Source organism: Triturus cristatus, chromosome 8 (assembly GCF_964204655.1).
Source record: "Triturus cristatus chromosome 8, aTriCri1.1, whole genome shotgun sequence".
NCBI classification, from domain to species: domain Eukaryota; kingdom Metazoa; phylum Chordata; class Amphibia; order Caudata; family Salamandridae; genus Triturus; species Triturus cristatus.
This window is the reverse complement of record NC_140591.1, coordinates 626,744-648,465: the sequence shown is the minus strand read 5'-3', so window position 1 is coordinate 648,465 and position 21,722 is coordinate 626,744. Positions and strand designations below refer to the sequence as shown.

The following is a 21,722-nucleotide window of genomic DNA, read 5'->3' as shown; positions in this document are numbered from 1 at the left end:
CGAGGCCGTCCGTTTGCGGATGATATGCGGACGTTCGGATGTGATGGAGATCAAGCGTTTTACACACCTCTTTCATCATCCGTGAAACAAAGGGTGTTCCCTGGTCCGTTAGAATTTCACGTGGGAACCCTACTCTTGAAAACAGCTCTACCAACTTATCCGCTACGTTCTTAGTAGTCGGGGTACTGAGCGCAAAGGCTTCTGGGAACCTAGTGTTGTAATCCACCACAACAAGAGCGTATGTGTGGCCACGGGATGTACGTGGTAGTGGACCAATCAGGTCCATCCCTACTCTATCCCAGGGATTGCCTATAATGGGCATAGGCTGTAGAGGTACTGCTGGTGGACGTGTTAGATTCTTTTTTTGGCACACCTCGCACTGTTTGCAATATGCGTCAGTTTCCTTATATATTCCTGGCCAATAAAAGAGTCTTAGAATATTCTGTGTAGTTTTTTCACTACCGCTATGCCCAGCAGTAAGGTGGGTGTGAGCATAGAAGAGTATCTGGTCCCTGAACTCCTGGGGTACTACCAGTTGGGTAGGTTCTCCCTCTTTGCTTTCTCTGTAAAGCAGATCATTTTCTATTCTGAACCTAGGTTAGTTCTTGGTGGTGTTGGTCTGAGCTACGTGTGCTGCTTCCCAGGCGTTTAACAGAGAGGGATCATTGACTTGTGCGAATTTAAACCCTTTATCTAACACCCATCGGTCTGCTGACAGGTAGGCTTCTACAGAGTTTTCTTTCAACTCTCTTTTAAACAAGGATAGGAAGTCTGGGTTATCTACTCCAAGTATTAACTCTTCGGGCAAAGACCTCACGACCCCCACCTTTACTGAACAGGGATCTCTACCTATAGGGTGTAGGGTAATTCTGGCCATGGGGTAGGGTTTGACATCCCCATGGACGCACCTAATTAGTACAGTCCCTTCCTGGCCTATCTGATCGGGATGTAAGAGTCGCTCCTGAATTACTGATTGTCGACAACCCGAGTCTAGTAAGGCTTTCACTAACTTCTGATTGACTCGTACCCTTACGTAAAAGGAGGGGCCCATTTCTGAAGAGTACATGACCGCCCTTGGGATGTATCCGACCTCCATGGGTTCTTCTGAGGGTTTCCTTTGGGGGCACATCCGGGCTATGTGACCCCACTCCCCACATTCAAAACACTGCGGTCCTCTCGTAGGGGGGCCGTCATACTTGAACTGCCGTGTTTTAACAGGTTCTGGCATAGTCTTTTTTTTCTCTGGTTTGGTTGACGATGTTATAGCTTTGGTACTTTTCTCATTCTCCCAGGGAAAAGACCGGGGTGCTGCTCGATTATAGTTGGCTGCCATTTCTATGGCCTGGGCTGCCGTCAGTCCGGGGTGTTGTCTTAGCCATCTCTGTGTCCCATATGGTAAGACCTCCATGAACTGCTCCAGTATAATACTGGTCATGACCTCTTCCTTACTCCGGATATCTGGCCGGAGCCATTTCTCAGCCGCCATTTTTACTCGTAGATACATGGTCTTTGGGTTCTCACCCGGTATTCCCTTCTCTTTTCTAAACCGCAAACGGTATGCTTCCGCATCCATGCCTAGGTGATCTAAAATCACCGCTTTTATCTCGGCATACGATGATGTTCCTGATTGATTTGCCACTTGATAGGCAGTTTGTGCCTCTCCCGAGAGTAAAGGCGCCAAAAAGAAAGGCCATTTTTCTTCCGGCCACCCACATGCCCTGGCGGCCCGTTCAAAGTTTAACAGAAACGCGTCCGGGTCTTCCCCATTCACATATTTTTGTAAGGCTACCCCTGACGGGTGTGGCCCTATTGGTCGCCGGTCTGTGGCGGTTGTCGAGAGGGGAGTTTGTACAACTTTTTGGATGGCGTCCAACTGTTGGGTCATAGACATTTTGAATAAGTCCCGGTCAGCGTCAGCTGTATTTATCTGTTGGCCTATTGCCCATTCTAATTTTTGTTGTCCATCAATAAGCGTTTGGATCACTTGTTCCATTGCCATGGTCGTTTGGGAAGGAGAGGATCCCACTTCTGACACCAGTGTGGACGTGGGTGAAGGGACGACCGTGACACCAACCGTAGGGTTTAAGGACGGTTTTATTTTTATAGTTCTGACAGGCTTATTAACCAACGTCTTTCGAGTCCTGAAAGTTAGTCTCTCCCGGGCAAAGGCACTGGAGTCCGTGGCGCTGTTCGTCTATAGGCGTTTTCCCCAGGAAGTGGCGTTCTTTCTTCGGGCGTCGGGAATCTCTCCACATGTAAGAAAGAAGACCAACAGGACGGAAAGCCGTTAGGTCACAGTCCTCTACAGGGTTTGCACCAAGGGGGCCCAGGGAGTGTGTGGTTTACACCCGGTGTGACTATTCGTATCTACAGTGCTCAGTGCAAGAGGGGTACGGTAAGAAAAGGTAGGGTGAGGGTAAGGGGGGGATGGAGTGGAAGGTCGTGGAGGAAAGATTTATATACAGCTGCGCACTACACGCTATCGTTACGCTTTCCTAGCCAAGCCGCCAAACGCCGCCGTACCTGTGTCAGCCACACTCCTCCCTTGGGAGTGTGGCACGGCGGTCCGCAGGGTCGTTGGCCTCCTGGCTCGCCTTGTGGTTCAGCTTCTCCTCCAGCTCCTCTGGAGGCTCCTTCTTCGGTCCTTCCGGTTTCTGCTTCCAACGTGCTCCGCTTCTCCGTCTCCTCGGGTTCCGCCTTCCTCCTCGCGGTGTCTCCACACACTGTGTACAGGACTTCCCCTGTTTTAACCAATCCAGAGCCAGGGACGTCACGGAGGGTCGGGGCTTCACCCTCGTATGCCGACGCCCACTTAAAGGGCCCGCTGTCTTCGTATTCGCTAGCAGTCTCGTTTCCGTGTACCCACTCGTGATCCTGTGGAGAAGCCGGAAATGACAGATCAGAAGAGGTCGGACTCCACCATTCCCGCCGGGTAAGGTCACCAGTTTTACAATGGTATACTGTGAAATGGCAGCAGCCCTCTTTAAAAGGTATTTACAACAGCACTGGAAGGCTACAGCAACAGATACAGCTGGAATGTGCCTTGCGCTCACTTCAAATGTACCCTACTATCACATCAGGCAACACTGGCACTAAAGGGAACTACAGTGTGTGTGGATGTCCACCGTGAGAAAAGGCAAAATACAGTCACTCAAAGTGGCCTTAACCAGAGGCTTAAGTAGGCTGACCCATTGCCCCACGGTGAATGCTGTGGTGGGTGGGAGCAAAATGGGAATGACACAACAATAGACCAATGGGTGAAGAGAAGTGGCTGAAAGACACTTTAATAAAGTTTATCATACATGTTATTTTAGTAAAATCAAAAGGTCTTGGCTAATACCAGGCCCAAAGAGTAGAGTGTACTTGAACTAATGTTTAGTTTAAAACCTTCTGTAACCATATTTACCATGACAGTTTAGGCTATATTTGCTTTATCATTTACGAATAGCACTGACAGCCATCGAATGGATTTTAAGTAATGTCTTGTTGTATCTACCATTTCATGTTTACATTTCAAAAAAAGAAAACCACCTGCTTTGCGGATTTTCACAGGCCTTTACATGAAAATGCTGATTACACTGGAAAAATCTTGACCTTGTGGCAATCCTAGAAACAGCACTAGAGCTGGAAGGAAAGCCCCGTTGAGGTTGCCGGATAGAAGAGTCCAACTTAGCCCAGCTTCTGGCAGAGACTTCCTCTTTAAATACCCGTGGTAGTGCCGTAAGATGCAGCGCAGTCTGCAAAGATTCCTCATAGTGCAGTGGGATGCAGTGCAGCATGCACAGATAGAGGAAGCAGTAAGATACAGTGCACAGATAGTGTAGTGAGATGCAGTGCAGTGCACAGATTCCTCACGGTGCAATAAGATGCACTGCAGTGCACAGATCGCCTCTTTAACACAAATGATGTCCACAAAAACCCCTGGACCGGAAGGAAAGCCCCCAGAGGTCCCCAGATAGAAGAGCCCAGCTCAGACCACTTATGGCAGAGATTTCATCTATAAACACCCGTAGTAGTGCTGTAAGTGTGGTATTCTGGCTACCAGCTCTCTGGTAACGGGATGCCACATGTTCCAGAATGTAGATTATAGGAATAGGCAGTTGAAGCGAATACAGCTTGTGGATGCACACACTTGCTTGTTCTTCAATAATGTACTTACTTTCCCCTTCTTACCTGCGTAGAGTGGTCCTTACAAAGTGGCGACGACAGGAAGAGGAGCGAACATGGTGTGCTCGTCCACGAGAATGTGGTGATGCTACAAGGAACAGCAGGAACGGATTGGGAAACATCCTTTACCACGATGGCGTTACAACGAGGAACATTTACTACGCAACACTTACCTCATAGACGTCTTCACCACGCGTTCTTCTTCCACGATCGTCTTTACCACGCAAGTCTTCTTCCATCTTCATCGTCTTCTACGTTGCTACGTCCTGCGTTAACGTCATTAGAGTAGTCCTTTTTTACTGTCTAAGGTGTGTTTTCAGCTTGTTGAAGACGTGAGTTAAAGGCAAAAAAAAAAAAAAGGGGGCTTGAGGGGTCTCCCCCCCCTCCCTCCAAAAAAAATGAGAAAAGAAAGGGGGGGTGGGGTCCCCCTCCGCCAAAAAAAACCCACTGTGGGGAAGTAGAGGAAATCAACGTCGTTTTATGTGAAAGGAAATGACGCTTCAAATTTAAGACGTATAACGTCAGTCACGAAGGAAGAACGAAGAGACGACGTGAAGAGGTAAGGGAAATAGAAATTTAATATATATATATATATATATATATATATATATATATATATATATATTCATTCACTGAAAAAAACCAAAGGTTTCAAAAACGTTATAGTTAGGAATTAGCATTTAAAAAACCTTGCAAATTCAATGAAAAAACCATAGGTTTCACACATGTTATAGTTAGTTGGACATTTCACTCGTAAAAAACCAATGAAATTCCCCCGTTATAGTTAGTTCAGCTAACTATAACTCGCGCACCCGCAATCCACTGCTGATGACGTCACATATTACATCACTCATGACATGGTCAGTGACATCACTCATGACATCACTGATGACATCTCAAATGACATCAGTGATGACATCACTGATTACATCATCCAGTGAATGTCTGTTTTTCTGAAAATTAAATATGTTTTATATATGTATATCTCAAGGTCGATGGAAGAATAAATGGGTATATAAGTGTCTAAATGGATGATTTGTTTTTGAAAAATTGATTGTGTAACTGACTGATTAAGTGTATCATAGTGAATACATGGCTTAGTGAGTAATGTTTAAATATGTAAATATCTGTATCAGTCTCTCACTTTGTGTATAAGTGGCTGCATGGGTTGTGAGTAGCTACATGGGTGTCTATATAGGGTATTAGTTGGTTTTTTGAGTATCAGTCTGAGTGTCTGCATGGTTCGGTGGGGGGTATTACGTAGTGCATAGATGCATGAATGAGTGACTCACTGTTTGTATGTGTTGAAGACAGCATGTGTGCAGGACTGTATGGGTGGATGAGTGTGTGTATGGGTGTGTTAGTGAGTGAATGACTGTCTCAATAGTGTCTTTATGAGTAACTACATATGTTTTAAACTAGTATATGTGACTATTGGTGTATATAAGTGAGTATATGTGAGAGTGAGAGATTGAAAGAGTTCCTGTATGAATAAGCACGTGTTTCTATAAGTGATTGTTTAAAAGACTAAGGATGTGTAAGTTTCCGTAGAAGTAAGTGTGGTGGTGTGTGTATAACTGTATATGCAAGTAAATGTATGTTTGATTCTTTATTAGCATGAGTGACTATGTGTGTGAGTAACTCTATGGATGAGTGGCATTGTGTAACAGGATGTATAGGTGTATGAGTACATATGATGAGTGAGTACATGTATGAGTGACTGTATAGGGCTGTTGGTGAATGAGTGGATGTGTATGTGGATCTTAAAATTACTGAAGAGGTTGTTGTAACTGGTATTGGTATGTCCATTGTTTTGAAAATTTTAGTCTCTATTTTTGAATGTGTGTATCAAAGGTTATATTAGGGTGAGAGGAGGTCTGCCACTCTATCACAAGGATGATGTCATCAGTGATGTCATCAGTGATGTCATTTGAGATGTCATCAGTGATGTCATGAGTGATGTCACTGACCATGTCATGAGTGATGTAATATGTGACGTCATCAGCAGTGGATTGCGGGTGCGCGAGTTATAGTTAGCTGAACTAACTATAACGGGGGAATTTCATTGGTTTTTTACGAGTGAAATGTCCAACTAACTATAACATGTGTGACACCTATGGTTTTTTCATTGAATTTGCAAGGTTTTTTAAATGCTAATTCCTAACTATAACGTTTTTGAAACCTTTGGTTTTTTCAGTGAATTTGCAAGGTTTTTTAAATGCTAATTCCTAACTATAACGTTTTTGAAACCTTCGGTTTTTTCAGTGAATTTGTACGGTTTTTTATATGCTAATTTTTGTATTTTTAATTAAAGATATTTTTTTTTAATAAAAATAAAATTACTATATATTCCTTTATATATTATCTGTATCTTTTTTTTATTTATTTTTTAAAAAAATTCAATTAGGATAAATTTTTTTTTAATTAATTTTTTTAATTATTTTTTGACCACTTTTTTTTTTTATATATAAATTCTTGGGGTGCGCGCTCTGAGCGCGCTCCTAGTACTATTTCGTAAGTTTTTTATGAATTCCGGCGTACGTTATTTACGTACGCAAATATACGTTATAGTGCGCGCTGGGAGCGCGCACCCAGTACGTATGCGTACGTACGTACGCATGCGTGCGTGCGTCCTACGCGCTCGACGCGGTTTACTTCCGCATACGCTAAAATTACGCGCAATAACGGTCGCGTATACGCGTGTTCAACGTATGCGCGCTAGGTACGCGCATATGACGTATGCACCTGCGCGCTTACGCGTTCGTGCAGACGTCATCACGGGGTGCGCGCTCGGAGCTTGCGCAGTGCGCGCACCTCGGGTTTATACATAATAAAACAATATTTCTTATTGGTTATCATTACTTTCAGTTTCTAATTGTTTCAATACCACACCCAATCCCCTCATGGCAAGTCATGTGATCATGAATCATCACTTTTGATTGGCTTGAAGTACTTTCAGTTCCAGATTCTTCCCAAACCACACCTACTCCCCTCATTATTAGTTCTGATTCCTTTGGAGAAGGAGCTATTCTGTTGTTGAGAGACAATGGCTGAACAGCAACCATCTTCAGACAGTGACCAGGACACTCTTGAGAGGCAGAGGAACAGGAAGCAGAAAGACAGCTTTATATGGCAGTTTTTTACTTTTCCTGAAGGTCTGAAAAAGGTAAATGCACCGAAAGTTACATGTGTACTTTGTAAAAAAGTCTTATCTCGTGGGAATCCTAACAAGAAATATTCTTTTAGCATTCACACTATGTTGAGACATGTTAACAAAATGCATCCAGTAACTTTTCGTCGAGCTTCTGGAGAAAACCCCCCACCTGCTCAGCCGACGACATCTGCAGCAGCTTAGCCGAGCACATCTTCGGCAGCTCAGGGGAGCACTTCAGCTGCGATGGTGCCTTCACCTGTTTCTACACCTCTTGTTGGTCCACCTTGTTTGGCGAGGTTGTCTACACGGTGCACTGATTGCGGTTCTCTTATTTCTGTGGGGGAGACCAGTCTTGATCTCCTTCAGAGAAAATTTGATGCGCATCCGTGCACTAGGCCATAGATGTTTTTTCTTTTTTTGCGTTTTTCTCTTCCTGTTTCCCTCCATTAACTCAAGGGCTCTTTTAAGAGCCACTTATAAACTAAACCCCCCAAATTTTTTTTTGAGATATTTTTTTTGAAATTTTTTTGAGGTGCGCGCACCCTGCGCGCACCCAAGGTTTTTTAAAAATTATTTAAAAAAAAAAAAAAAAAAAAATTATATACAAAAAGAGGTGAAGAAATGGAAGCACACAGAGTCATGCCATCATTTTAAGCACATAACACAGGCTGCCCCTTTCATGGGCTGCATTTCTTTCAGAACAACAACTTCACAAATTAAATCTCTGCCCACAATTCCTGTGCGCACACAGACTCATGCTATGTTTTTTTTTAACAAAACAGTGTCCCTGAATAGTACCAAATTACTGTTACAGCCTGATACATTTCCCTTATTATTTACAGAAGCAGAAAACAGCACATTTCCTAACAGCTCCTTAAGACCATGTCCATATGTTACAGAGTGAGTAAATAAACAAGATCAATTTAAATGAGGCCATGGTGACGTTGAATGTGTTTGCATTACACAGTGCTATCTGAAATAGCACACAGAGCTGAGTACTACACATGAGAGTGTTGGAGAAGCTGCTGCGTGTGTGCCAAGAGTGTGTTTCTGAACACTGTGGATTGTCTGGTGCTTGACAGATGAGCAAAGAGACTTCCAGAACTGCATGAAGACTGCAGGGATGTATGTAACAGTGCATGTGTGCTAAGGGATAATTTGTGTAAACACAACAGGCTGCCCCTTCCATGGGACTGCATTTCTTACTGAACAACATCTTCACAAATTAAATCTCTGCCCACAATTCCTGTGTGCACACAGACTCATGTCATCATTTTAAGCACTACATTTCTTACTGAACAACAACTTCACAAATTAAATCTCAGACAACAATTCCTATATACAGACAGACTCATGCTGTGTTGGTAGGCACAAAACACAGGCTGCCCCTTTCCTGGGTTATCAATTCTAACAGAACTAATGCTTTTTTCAAATGTGCTGCCATTTTCCTCTCTTTTTTTCAAAGTGATTTCTGCTAAATGCTAACCATCACAATTAAAAAGAAGCTGTTCTTTTCTTTCAACTGCAAGTCTTACTTTTCAACAGCAACACAAATTATATCTCTGCCCACAATTCTTCTCTGCACACAGACTCATGGTTTGATGGTAGGCACAAAACAGTATTCCTCATTGTTACCAGTACACATTATCTTATGTTGAAAACATACTCCATATTATTTTACATATTCAAAACAGTTAAATTTTTCGCAAAACAGAAAATGTAAATCATAACTTTAAACAAATAATCATAATTTTTTTTTATATATCAAAATTAACCACAAACACCCCCTTCTCAAACTCATAACTCACCTTTAAAATTAGTTAGTTGTGAAAGAAATGTGGCAGTCACACAGCAGTTTATCAGACCTCTCTCCTCTCAGCAGAACCAGTTAATGGCACAGTTTCCAAACTTCAACCCCTTTCCAAATGTACCCTTCCCCCAACTTAACTTCTGCCTGCTACCATAGCAACAGGTCATAGAACACAGGTGTGAGCAGAGAGGTCAGAAGTTCAACAGACAATGTTTCATTTCCAAAGAGCAAGAGTGCTTGACTTTTCAAACCTAACAGCAAATCCAAACTAATGTTCTTTTTTCACACTTTTTTCTGAACCAATGCAATACATGCTTTTTAAAAATACAGCCTAGTTTTTAGTGTAGGATGGTTTGAAACAGCCAATGAGTTCTTTTTATAAAAAAAGTATGTGTGCCTCCATTTTTCAACTGTATTTCATTTCTTTTTGCCTTTCTATTGAAAGACACCTCCTGAGTGCATCCAGATCTCCTTTGAAGATGTTCACAGTGTGGATTGTAGGACACAGCTATGTCTTCTGGAGTGAAAAATTTGCAGAAAAAAGAGGTATGGTGAGAGACCTTGCTTTGCCAAATGTAGACATTAAATGGATTGGTCAGAGAGGGTTAAAGTGGCACCAATTAATGCCTTTGGTGAAAACCTTTCTACATCTCCCACAGCCTAACCTTATTATTGTGCACTGTGGTGGAAATGACCTAGGCACTTTAACTGGGGTAGGTCTGGAAATGCTTATTAAGGACACCTTTGTGCAATTGATGTCGCTTTTTCCACAAACTGCCTTCGTATATTCTAACATATGCCAAAGGCAAAAGTGGAACTGGTCCAACCAATTTTGTCCGCAGATTGACAAAGCAAGGAAGCACGTCAACAAATCTATTTCTGCTTTCCTCAGAGACTATGGTATGGGTTCTATATACCACAACAACTTGCGTTACAACATGCAAGACATTTATAGAGGAGATGGTGTACACTTCACTGATGAAGGCAACAGAGTCTTCCTCTTGAACTTTAGACTCTGCATCGGTACTTACTTGTAGGTACCAAAAAACAAACAATAAACACAAGGGCTCTTTTTAGAGCCACCTTATATCTAAACACTTAAATGCGATTTTTTAAAAAAAATTTTAATAAAGTTTTTTTTCGGGTGCGCGCTGGGTGCGCGCACTCGGCGATATTTTTTAACAAAATATAAATCTTTTTTTTTGCCCTACAAGGTCCTACTGTGACCCCCTTACAATGCCTACTGGGTCAATTTCTCCCCACTCTGCCCCCTTTTCAAGTTCTCCCCCTTTGTTTATCACCCCCTCTTTATGCGATAGACAAAATGGCGGCCGCCGCTTCCTGATTTCCACCGATTCGAATGTTTACTAAGATCTAACAACCAATCAGAATTGCGCTCGCGCACGGCAAGGTGCGCGCACCCAGCGCGCACGCTGCGCGCTTACAGATATATATATTGACTTAAATACTATTTTCTCAGGAAATACTGAACAGATTTACACCAAACCTGCACAAGGCACTTCATGGACCTTATGGCTACCTCTCTGCCAAATTTCACATAATTCTGTTCAGCCGTTCGGGCTGTAGCTGTGTCTAAAGGTCCTATGGAAAAATGCATGGGGAAAACGCGTTTTGGGACCCCCCTTTTTTCTCGGCCCCCGCTTGCCGAATCCCCCCGAGACTTTCAGGGTAGGAGCGGAGCGTAGCGCCCCACCTATTTTGAAAAATTCGCGAGGATTCGTCGACCGGCGCCAAAGTTATTCAAAATAGAATGTTGCGGATTTCCTATGGAAACGTGGTCCTAACTATAACTACCTACTGGCGACCGCCAGTAGGTAATATATATATACACATTGAGGGTAACAGGCAGGGGTAATTATAAAAAGTATTGGGGGAAGGGGGATAATGTAAGGGTACAGGGGAGGGGTATAACCTTTACCAAGAGTATTCCATTACCATGCAAGTATGCGTGGTAAAGGAATATTAGTGGTAAAGAATATGCGAGGAAAAATCATTCCGTTGTAACGCATGCGTGTTAAGGGATGCGTTGCAACGGAATTCGTTGTAACGACATACATTCGAACGGATTACGAATGGAGAGCAAGTAGAGGAAAAGAGGAAACCGGACACTGTGTTGGAAACTGGTGCCGCAAGTCTGCGATGTCTTGGTGAACTGGATTGAGGAAATGTGGAAGGATTGGTGTATTTTAGGAACCGAGTTAATGGTTGGGGTCTAGCATGAGAGAGGCAGGTGAAAGATGCTCAAGCGGAGTTCGCGAGAAGTTGGCTAATGACCCAGCAACCCATGTTCTTTGTTATGTCATGAGCGTCCGGCGCTGTCAAAGTGAAGTGGAGAAGACTGCTTACGTCCCTCGTGTCCCTTGTTGCCGGGCAACCTCAAGAGGGTCTTCTTGAGCAATGTCGAGTACATCGCTATGTGTTACACGCTGTGTGACTGCATTTTGGGGAAAGACTCCAAGAGTTACAGGAACCAGTCTCGCGTATGTGGAGACCGGGAGGATTGACAGCACGCATTTTGTTGATGCGCACACCGGCATTTAGGGAGCTTGTGGGTGATTTTCGGGGAGTCAACGCGCATTTTGGTGATGCGTAATTCAGACGGCGGTAACAATTTTTAATTTAAGTAAGGAATTGGTTCGTTGTGCATCCGGTGATATGCACACCATAAAGTTTACAACAGTTATATGAGGAATGTAATTCAATTGATACACTCACCTATTTCATTGATAAACATTTTATGGTACCTTAGGTATATTTCTTATTTATTTATGTGCAGTGTAGATAATTTATTGTCGTTTTACTTCCTAAGCACAATGGCAATTGATAGGGTAGGTTGGCTTCAGCCAGAATACCAGGTTTTACATAGTGTGTGTTGCTATCTTCCAACATTTTCAGTAAACCAGCGTTCACAATCAATATGAGCTCACAAAATTGTGGACTCACACCACCAGTTCCGTTTTTACCTTGTCCTCGCGTGCCCGTTTTGAAGTGGCCTGATTGGAAGGATTATTTTTTAAATTGTGCCTCAGCTTTAAAAGAAGAGAATGAAGATGGATTTACGCCATCTTAGAGAAAAAAAAGATTATTTTACAAAATTTGGGGCCGGAGGATTTACGTGTATATAATCAGGTGGAAAAAAAAGTAAGACCATGTGGAAATGCAAACATGTTTTTAGAAGCGTTGGAGGATTTAGGTGTTCATTATCAACCCACTGTTTGTGTAGCCACTGATAGGATCTCCTTCTTCCAAAAGAAGCAGGCTAAAATGAAGTGCATAGAAGATTACGTTGCTGCGGTAAAGAAATTAGCAATTACATGTAAATTTGGGTCACTACATTACGATCTTATAAGAGATCAACTGGTTATGCATTCTAACAATACAGGTTTCAAGAGAAATTGTGGGTGTGTGGGGAGTCTCCTCTTAACTCCTACGCCGCTGCGCTAATTCCGCCGTGATGCTGCTGGGGGTGCGGGGTGAGCGTGGCGCTGCCATGCTCATGACGGAACCACGCCATCATGAGTCACGGGCGAGCTGTGCTCATGACGGTGTGGTTCCGTCACGACTCCGCCCACTCGTTATTCCGCCCGCACAGGCGGGGAATCAGTGCCGCGTGGGCGGAGCGGCCACAGCATGACGGAACCACGCCGTCATGAGCACACGCCGCCCGTGGCTCATGACGGCGTGGTTCCGTCATGCGCATGGAAGGGGTTCATGAAATTACAGCTATAATAAAGAAAGCAGAAATGTCTAGACGTGCTAAAGCAGCCTTAAAAAATAAAGGTGAAGTAGCAAGTAAAGGGTCTACTTCCAGAGAGGACAGTAAGAAGGGTGAGAAAGTAATTACAGAGATATGAATTGGAAAAGTACAAGCAAAGAGAAATCTGATCCTGAGTATAGACGCCTGGTTTGCTTTAGATGTGGGAATAAAGGACACATGGCTAGAGATAAATGTTGTCCTGCTATGAATTCGAAATGTGCCTTTTGTGGAATCTTAGGGCATTTTGCCAAGGTATGCAGGAGGAAGTTAAACAAGGCAGAAAAGAAACGTGAAATGCATTGGGGACAAGGAGGATGAAGAAGATGGGGACATGGATTTGTTGAGTGATGAAGACATTCTGTGCTCCAGTTCTAAAAATAAAAACCCTGGGTGACATAACTATAGGGGGTGTGCAGATATCGATTGTTCCTGATTCAGGTCTCCGTACATCATCATTCAACGATCAGTGTGGGAGGACAAATTTGCCAATATGTTGAAAAAATGTTTGAGGCCAATGGATATTCACCCAGTTACGTTTACCAGAGAGGAGATTCCCATAGTTGGATTTGTAGAGGAGGAATTCTTATTTAGGGATAGAGCTGTCAAAGGGAAACTGTACGTGGCTGAGAAAAGTCCATCTGTGTTGGGGTAGATTAATCAAGGGGCTTTAGGTATTATTCTAAATCCCAACAGGAGAGACCAGATCATGTTACTAGGTGATCATGACCTATCGATAGCAAGGGAGGTCAAGGAAATGTTTCTGAGTGTCTTCCCAGGGATGGTGGGAAAAATGAGCGGATTTGTCCACAAAATAGTATTCAAAGAGGGGGCAGTGCCTTTGTGTCACAAGGCCAGGAATATTCCCTTAGGAATGAGAGATGGAGTGATGGCTGAATTGGATGCAATAGAAAGTAAAGGCATAATAGAACCCGTTGAGAGTCCTGAATGGTTGGCCCCCTTGGTTGTCACACGGAAATCTGATGGGCGTCTTAGTTTGTGCATTGACTTGAAAGATTTAAATAAAAATATTGTGGTTGATAAATTTACTCTGCCTAGGATTGAAGAGTTGTTGGCACAGTCAAAGGGGATGAAGTGGTTCTGAAGAACCAGAACCTTTTGGGCCTGGCGGCGCAGGGTACGCCCAAGGTCTCCGGAGTTCACCAGCTTCGCTACACAGAGACACAGGACACGCTGTCGGCGTTAGAAGATTGGATTTATTTAGCTGCAGCTAGTACAGTTATCCTAGAAGTACACAAAGTAGATTCTCAGGAGACTGCCACTTCACTCTGTGGCGCATCAGGTTAAATACTATACAATGATACAATTATTAACGAAATACACTCCCAGAGCATATAAGAAAGAGCCAATAAGGAAAGTTGGAAAACAAGGCGAAACCAATAGAAAAGGTTTGAAAACAGAAATATCAGATGACTCAAAGAGACCTCTCCTCCAACTGTGTTTGTCACCCCACCCTCAGGCTAAAATACATTACAGATTCATAACTAACTTGCAGGTGGCGAGATACGTTTGTGTGTATTGGAGGACAGTCGTGAAACGAGAGAATACTAGCAGGAGACAGTGAAGGCCAGTCGATAAGATAAGGTCAGGAAAGAATAGTGTGAGCCAACAGATAGTTGAGACGCGGATTAGAAAAGCCAGACAGGGATTAGTGTACTCGGCTAGTTCTAACACCAGCTTTGCAAATAGAGGCCGAGGGCGTATTTCGACACCAGGCTACAGAAAAAGCAGAATAGACTTTGTTCGCCGTGCTGCCTGAGTGATGGCAACACAAAATGGCGGCGGGCCACAAAATGGCGGGTCGATGCGATCGTGATCGAAAATCGAAGTTCCTCAGACCCTCCTTTTGCCAGAACTCAGGCAAGATAGACTCATGTTAATCTGAGTCCACGTCAATAGCCATGAGGTCATCGAGCTGTTGCTGTAACATCATTCTTATGTTTTCTGTTACTTGTGGCTTGGGTTTTGGGATGCACATAGTAGCACAAAGATCACAGATAGCGGGACCACAGTACATACAAAGACAACAGGAAAATATAATGGTCAGGATTATACCAAGGAACGTCAATGCTTTCCAACCCCATTTGGACAGTAGTCCCCAAAACCATTCCGTTAAAGACCAATCTCCTTCGTCTTGATGAATAGACTCAGATTATGTGCAACTTGGAGATAGCTTGGTATACTGTCGGAGCGTCATTAGGAATGAAAATACAGCAACTTGACCCGATCAATTTGCACACTCCACCACGATCAGCAAGAACAAAGTCTAAGGCAACTCGATTTTGCAAGATCATAAGACGATCCGCCTGTAGTTCTGCCGTGATCTTACTTAAGGCTCCTACAGTGATGTCTATTGTAGTTTCTAAGACACGGACCAATTGCCTTATATTTCTGCTGTTAGCCATTGGACCCCAGAAGGGAAGAAAACCTTTAAGGAAATCTCCTCCTTCTGGTCCTGCTGTGTCCTTTGAATCAATAATCCCTCTGCCATATCGGGTTCGGTGATGATTTGCGGAAGCAGTGTAAGTAGGGGGAAGAAGAAAAGCTATATAACAAGTACCAGAGAAACTTGTTGGTAACCAAGTATAAGCTCTATCATAGCAGATGAAATAGGTGCCTTGAGAAGGCACTAGAGGAGGCGAGTTCTGAGAGGAATAAACGTACGTGTAGGAGCAGTTATTCCTTTGTGTAGTGTCAGAAGGGCGATCATTGATCTGTAAGCAGAAGTTACCCTGATGTGGTATAGTCCAGATTGGCGAGGACTTTCCTTTTCCAACCTTACTACTGAGACTCGACATATATTGGGTGATGTTCCAATTAGTGTATGCTTTTCTTTCGTCAACGGAGATTTTGCTGTTTTCCATGATTTTAGCCATAACTACCATACCCTTAATCAAAGAACTTTGACTAAAATCCGGATAATTAATATGTGAATTAATAAGTCGTCTGAATTTGCTCTGATAAGCATTAGAGAAGATGACGAAGTAAGCCCAAGCAGAACCTTCATAAGAAAAAGGAAGGACTAGATATGGCATTCCTTTCTCTGTGGTATGTGGCATAAGACCACACACCCAACAATCAGTTGTATTAACCACTAATTGGTGCTGATGTAATAGCTGGATAAAGGAATTGTTATAATACTCAGTTCTTCTGACGAGTTCATGTGAAGGGAAAGTATAAAAGAGGTGTGGAGAGATAGTAGAGGAAGGCAAAGAGGAAGAAGGGGAGGTATTTCTTGGCTGCAAAGCATAAATTATCCAACCAATAATCGCCAAAACAATACATAATGATATAAAAACACATAACGTTATACTAAAACGACTGTACATTATTTTACAGGATGTTTTCTTCATTTCATCTCTTCTTTCTTTATTACTTAGTGTAGTTTCCATTTTACTAATGGATGCTCACGGCAATCTTCCTCAATCACTGTAGTCACGATGCTCTACCGTCCTATGACACTGAAGATCCTGCAGACCTATTGTCACTGCTCAGGTCGTGACCTAGACTCCTACCGTGACCCTGCAACCGGGACAGAATACTACACAAGGGAGAAGAAAGGTCTTAAATGTTCTTTGGCCTGGGTCTCAAATTGGAGTGTTCTTTCCCTGCAACATTCTGATTTTGGAACAATGTTCGTGGTTCAGTCGTATCCAAGCGACGATGCGATGGATTTGCTTCCTGTAAAATGTCGTCGTCCTCTTTCTCAGACAGTGTCCCATTCAGGTGTGCATCACTAAAAGGCACGAATCGTGGAGTCTTTTCGCTTTCACAGTCACCAACCCCTCTACGAACCCACTGATCAAAGGGCAAAGGCAAAGGCACTTTCTTGCAATGCACACCGTGAATCCAATTTTTCTTTCCTTCGACTTTAACTGCTGTCCTTGTAGTCAACAAGACCATTCGAGGCTCCCGCCACCTGGGTTGCAAATTGCTGGACCTCTGAAAATTCTTCACACACACCCAGTCACCTGGTCGGATGGAAAGACCTGGGTCTGTGGAGGCCTCCGGCAGAGCACTCTGAACCTGTTGATGAAGAACACGCAATTTAGTCGTAAGGTCATGCAGATAATCAATCAACATTGGGTATGGCAAGTCTGAGAATTTCTTAAGGCAAGGTATTCCCCATACGTTGGCCGGACGGCCAAATACCACTTCGTAAGGGCTAAGTCCCAAACGAGAGTGTACTGCAGTTCTGGTGGATAGCAGAGCTAACGGCAAAACATCAGGCCAATTGATTCCTGTACTTGCTTGAACCTTTGCTAACTTCAACTTCAAGGTTCCATTGTAACACTCTACTAAACCGGCTGATTGTGGATGATTTGCCGCATGGAACTTTTGCTTGATACCAAGACCTCCACAAACTTTCTGCATAACTTGGCCAACAAATTCGCTCCCATTGTCACTCCAGACAATGCGCGGCAAACCAAACCTGGGGAAGAACTCTTTTAGAATAATTTTAGCTGTGGATAGGGCTGTGTTATCCTTTAGAGGGTATGCTTCTATCCATCTCGAAAAGGCGCATACTACCACCAGAACATATTTGAGGTTGTTGCATCGCTCCATATGAATGTAATCGATTTGCAACACCTCAAATGGATATGTTGGAGGAGCAAAGTGACCTGCTGGGGTTGGGGTTCCCTTTCCTGGGTTGTACATTAAACAAACAATACAGTGCTTTACTACATTGTCTGCACATGTTGGGATATTCTCATTCTGCCACACTGGAGCCAGAAGTTTACAAATACCTTTTGCACTTAGATGGGCTGGACCATGCGCCATAGTAACAACTGGGAGAACATAGGCATCTGGTAACAGCCAACGCTGATGTTCAGATAATTCCACCCAACAACCCATCTCATCTAACATTCCCGTACTTTCTTTCCACTTGCTCAACTCCCTTTCTGAAGCCTCTTTCTGAATCGCTTTCACGCTTTCCACTGTATTCTCATACATTCCTCTCTCTCTGACCCAATTCGCAGGACCTGCCACAAACATTCGACTCTTTGAATCTTTCGCTGTTTTCTTCGCTATTTTGTCTGCAAATGCATTTCCTCGACCAACATCATCATTAATCTTCTTGTGTGCACTACACTTCACTATCGCTATTTGGGTGGGTAAAGCAAGTGATTCGAGGAGATCAGTCACTAACTGACCATGTTGTATTTGGGTGCCATGTGAAGTGAGGAAACCCCTCTCCTTCCAGAGACGCCCAAAATTGAACGCTACACCAAAAGCGTATTGGCTGTCAGTGTACACGTTCACTCTCTTCCCTTTCGATAATACGCAAGCTCTCGTTAATGCTATCAATTCTGCTGCTTGCACTGAATTGTGTCTAATACGTGCAGTTTCCACAATCGTGTGTAAGGTAGTTACAACATAGGCTGAAACTGTATCTCCATTAGGCATCTTAAAACAAGAACCATCTACCCATAGAGTCCCATCCGAACTCTCTAGCGGTGTGTCTCTTAGGTCAATTCTTCCTTTTGTCTCTTCCTCAGTACGGAAGAAACAATCATGCTGATCCTCAACACTCTCCTCATTTGGAAGGGGCAACAAAGTAGCTGGATTCAGGGTATTACATCGTTTGATGTGTACGTGACTAGCCAAAAGCGTCAGCTCGTAACCAGTTAAACGTGCACTCGTAAGATGCTGTTTTTTTGTTCTGTTTAGCAAAGTATCCACTGCATGTGGCACAATGACAATGAGAGTGTTATCCAACACCATTCCAGCAGACTGTCGGATAGAATTGCTGCTGCTGCTGTCGCTTTGAGACAACTGGGCAATGCTTTAGCTACGGGATCCAACGTAGCCGAAAAATAGGCACATGGCCGCTGTTTGTCTCCAAATTGCTGTGCTAAAACTGCCAATGCACAACCTTCTCTCTCATGCACATAGAGCGTAAAAGGCTTAGTGTAAACTGGAGTGCCCAGTACAGGAGCAGAACACAGAGCGGTACGTAAGTCAGTGAAACTCTTTTGGCACTCATCAGTCCAAGGAAGGGGCTGAGGCGTATCTTTTAAAGTGAGTGCCAACAAAGGTTTGGCGATCAGAGAAATGTTAGGGATCCACTGTCTACAATAGGAAGTTATACCCAGAAAGGCACGTACTTCCCTTTGTGTGGATGGTACAGACATTCGCGCAATCGCCTGTATTCGTTCTCCTCTCAAAGGAGGGACGACGTTTGACACCAGATGACCCAAGTAGGTAACCTCTCGACAAACATATTGTAGTTTGGAAGGTGAAACCTTGTGATTCAGTTTAAACAAGTGGCGCAACAAAGCAACAGTGACATCTTTGCAGATATTTTCTGAACGAGCGGCGACTAAAAAGTCGTCCATATATTGAATAAGAGCAGCACCAGACGGCAAGTGAAAAGTATCAAGATGACATTTTAAAGCTTGGCTGTAAATGGAGGGACTTTCACAATAGCCTTGGGGTGCGCGCTTAAACCGGAAGCTTCGGCCTCCAAGAGAGAAACCAAAAATGTCCCTACTCTCTTCTGCAATGGGAATACTAAAGAAGGCATTCTTTAGATCGATAACGGAAAACCAAGTCGCTGTGGAAGGTATCATTGTCAACAAAGCAGTGATATCTGGAACAACAGGAAATTGTGGAATCACAATTTTGTTTACTTCTCGCAAATAAATTACAAAACGGTACACAGGAGGCTGAGAAGGATCAGTGCGTTTAAGAACAGGAAGAATAGGACTATTGCATGGGTTACCTCTTGTTTCTTCAACCACACCCTTCCGAATTAAGTCATGAATGATTTCCAAAAGCGCTTTCTCGCCTTCAGCAGAAATTCTATACTGTGGGATGCGTGGTAATTCAACATTGGGCTTGAGAGTGACAACATAAGGCGGAATCTCAAGACAACCCACATCGTTCGGACCCGTGGCCCAAAGTGCTGCTGGAAGAGAAAGTAATTCAGGAGGAAACTGATCTTTGGACAAATACATTGGGGAGATCAATTTCTGTCCTAGAGTAAGATGTACGCCTGAAGGAGAACAATATATGGTAGCATGCATTCTTTTCAATAGGTCTAGACCCAACAGATTCTCACCGCAACCACAGAAGTGGAGCTTCCAAATCATAGGGACCAACTGAAATAGGCAAAGGGCAAGAAACTGGATTGCGAACAGGGGCGCCAGAGAATCCTACAGAAACATTTGTTAAGCCAGACAAAGGTGCCCCAGGGAGTTTAGAATGAATGACAGAACTTCTCATTGCTCCAGTATCCAGAAGAAATGGCTCTGAAACACCCATTGTAGTGACGTTAACATAAGGACCATTTTGATCTACTGGGATTGGCACAACTCCCTTACTTTGTCCATGGCTGTCCTAGTTAGTATGAAGACTCTCATTCTCGCCTTCAACATAATGGTCTTCATTGTAATACTGTGTAGATCTCACATTTTGCTGATCAAAGTAGTTCGCGGAATTGGGAGAAGGAAGGGCACGCTGTTCTTGAGTCAACATACCCCGACCTCTACCTCTGTTTGCTGACTGGAGGCCAGCACGATCTCGTGGAGCAGATAACGCTCCATTGTGCAATAAAACCGGACAACTATTCCTAAAATGACCTTTCTCTCTACAATAGGCACATTGATTAGGACCTAACAAAGGTTGCGGATTGTATGGCTCAGGTTTTTGATACAACCTCTGAAACTGCGGAGGCTGCTGAATTTGAGGCTGAACATAACGTGGCGGATAGGCTTGTTGCAAGAGAACCTTCGTTTTTAATTCTTTCGTCTTTTTCTCTTGCTTTTCTTTTTCTTCCTTGTCCCTATTCTCATAATATTGTGCAGTAGCCAATATCTGGGCAGAAGAAGAAACAGCCCATGAAATTTCTGAATCCTTTAATTTGTGTGACAGCTCGGGAAGCAAATTGAATACAAATTTGTCCACGAATAATCGCTGTCCACCCTCGGTAGCCATGTCTTGACCACTGTGGTCGATAAATGTCTCCTCGAAACGAGTAAAGAAGTCAGAGATACTTTCATCTTTCTTTTGTTTGCATGCTGCTAGTTTATCCCAATTAACTCAGTGCGGGCATTATAGTTTTAATTAACGTGATAATTCTACCAGGAAGTTCCGAGATCAGAGCGTCAGGCTTTGCGCCTCCCACTTGGTCTCTATCTGTATTAGTTATAACATCCCAAGTAGCTCCTAGTTCCTGTGCGTGATCCTCTCTACGAATCTTAGCCCATATTGTCTGTGGGACTACATTTCCCATCAACATATCGATGTCTGCTAGGTTCATAATAGAAGCATCAATTGTCTGCGATAATTCTTTATAATAACCTGCAGGGTTCTTACGAGGATCTGGTAGAGTCTGCTTAAGAGCCAAAACTTCAGATCTCTTCCAAGGGACATGTACCCATATACGTTGGAAATTAGCAGGAATAGGTGCATTAGCACCTACAGCCGCAACTGCCTCCTTCCAAACTGGAGGAACCTCTCTCATAGGGTAATTTTTCGACGTCAGTTTAACCGACGGATCGGAATCAAGAAAAATCTGAGAAAACAATAAGGATCTATAAGAGATAAGTGTCCTTACAGCTTCCTCAACTTTAGAACCTACAATAAGTCCTTTTTTAAAATCAGCCTGAACATTTAACAGATCTTGTGAGATCGGACTCGAACTCACATCTTCCCATTCTTTAATGAGAATGTCGCACATTACATTGAAAACATATCTTTGCGTAGGCGCATTCCATTGCAAAAAGGTAGGCATAATATCAAGCACACTATATTGTGGACTCTTCTTGATCCATCTTCGTGCAAGAGAG

At 43.4% G+C, this 21,722-nt stretch overlaps 2 protein-coding genes across 8 annotated transcripts in view; one reads left to right on the top strand and one right to left on the bottom strand.

Moving 5' to 3' along the window:
* The window catches only part of LOC146799811 (uncharacterized), a 373,412-nt gene that overhangs the window by 9,535 nt on the left and 342,155 nt on the right, over window positions 1-21,722 (top strand). The window lies entirely within an intron of this gene.
* LOC146799812 (uncharacterized) overlaps window positions 1-21,722 on the bottom strand; it is a 79,511-nt gene that overhangs the window by 47,174 nt on the left and 10,615 nt on the right. Inside the window, exon 2 of one of the 2 annotated variants that reach the window (XR_014967586.1) lies at window positions 14,106-16,953. The exons of the other annotated variant lie outside the window; for it this stretch is intronic. The gene's annotated coding sequence lies outside the window, so the exon portion shown is untranslated. Of the gene's footprint in view, window positions 1-14,105; window positions 16,954-21,722 lie in introns of those variants that run through there. 2 annotated transcript variants of the gene reach the window in all.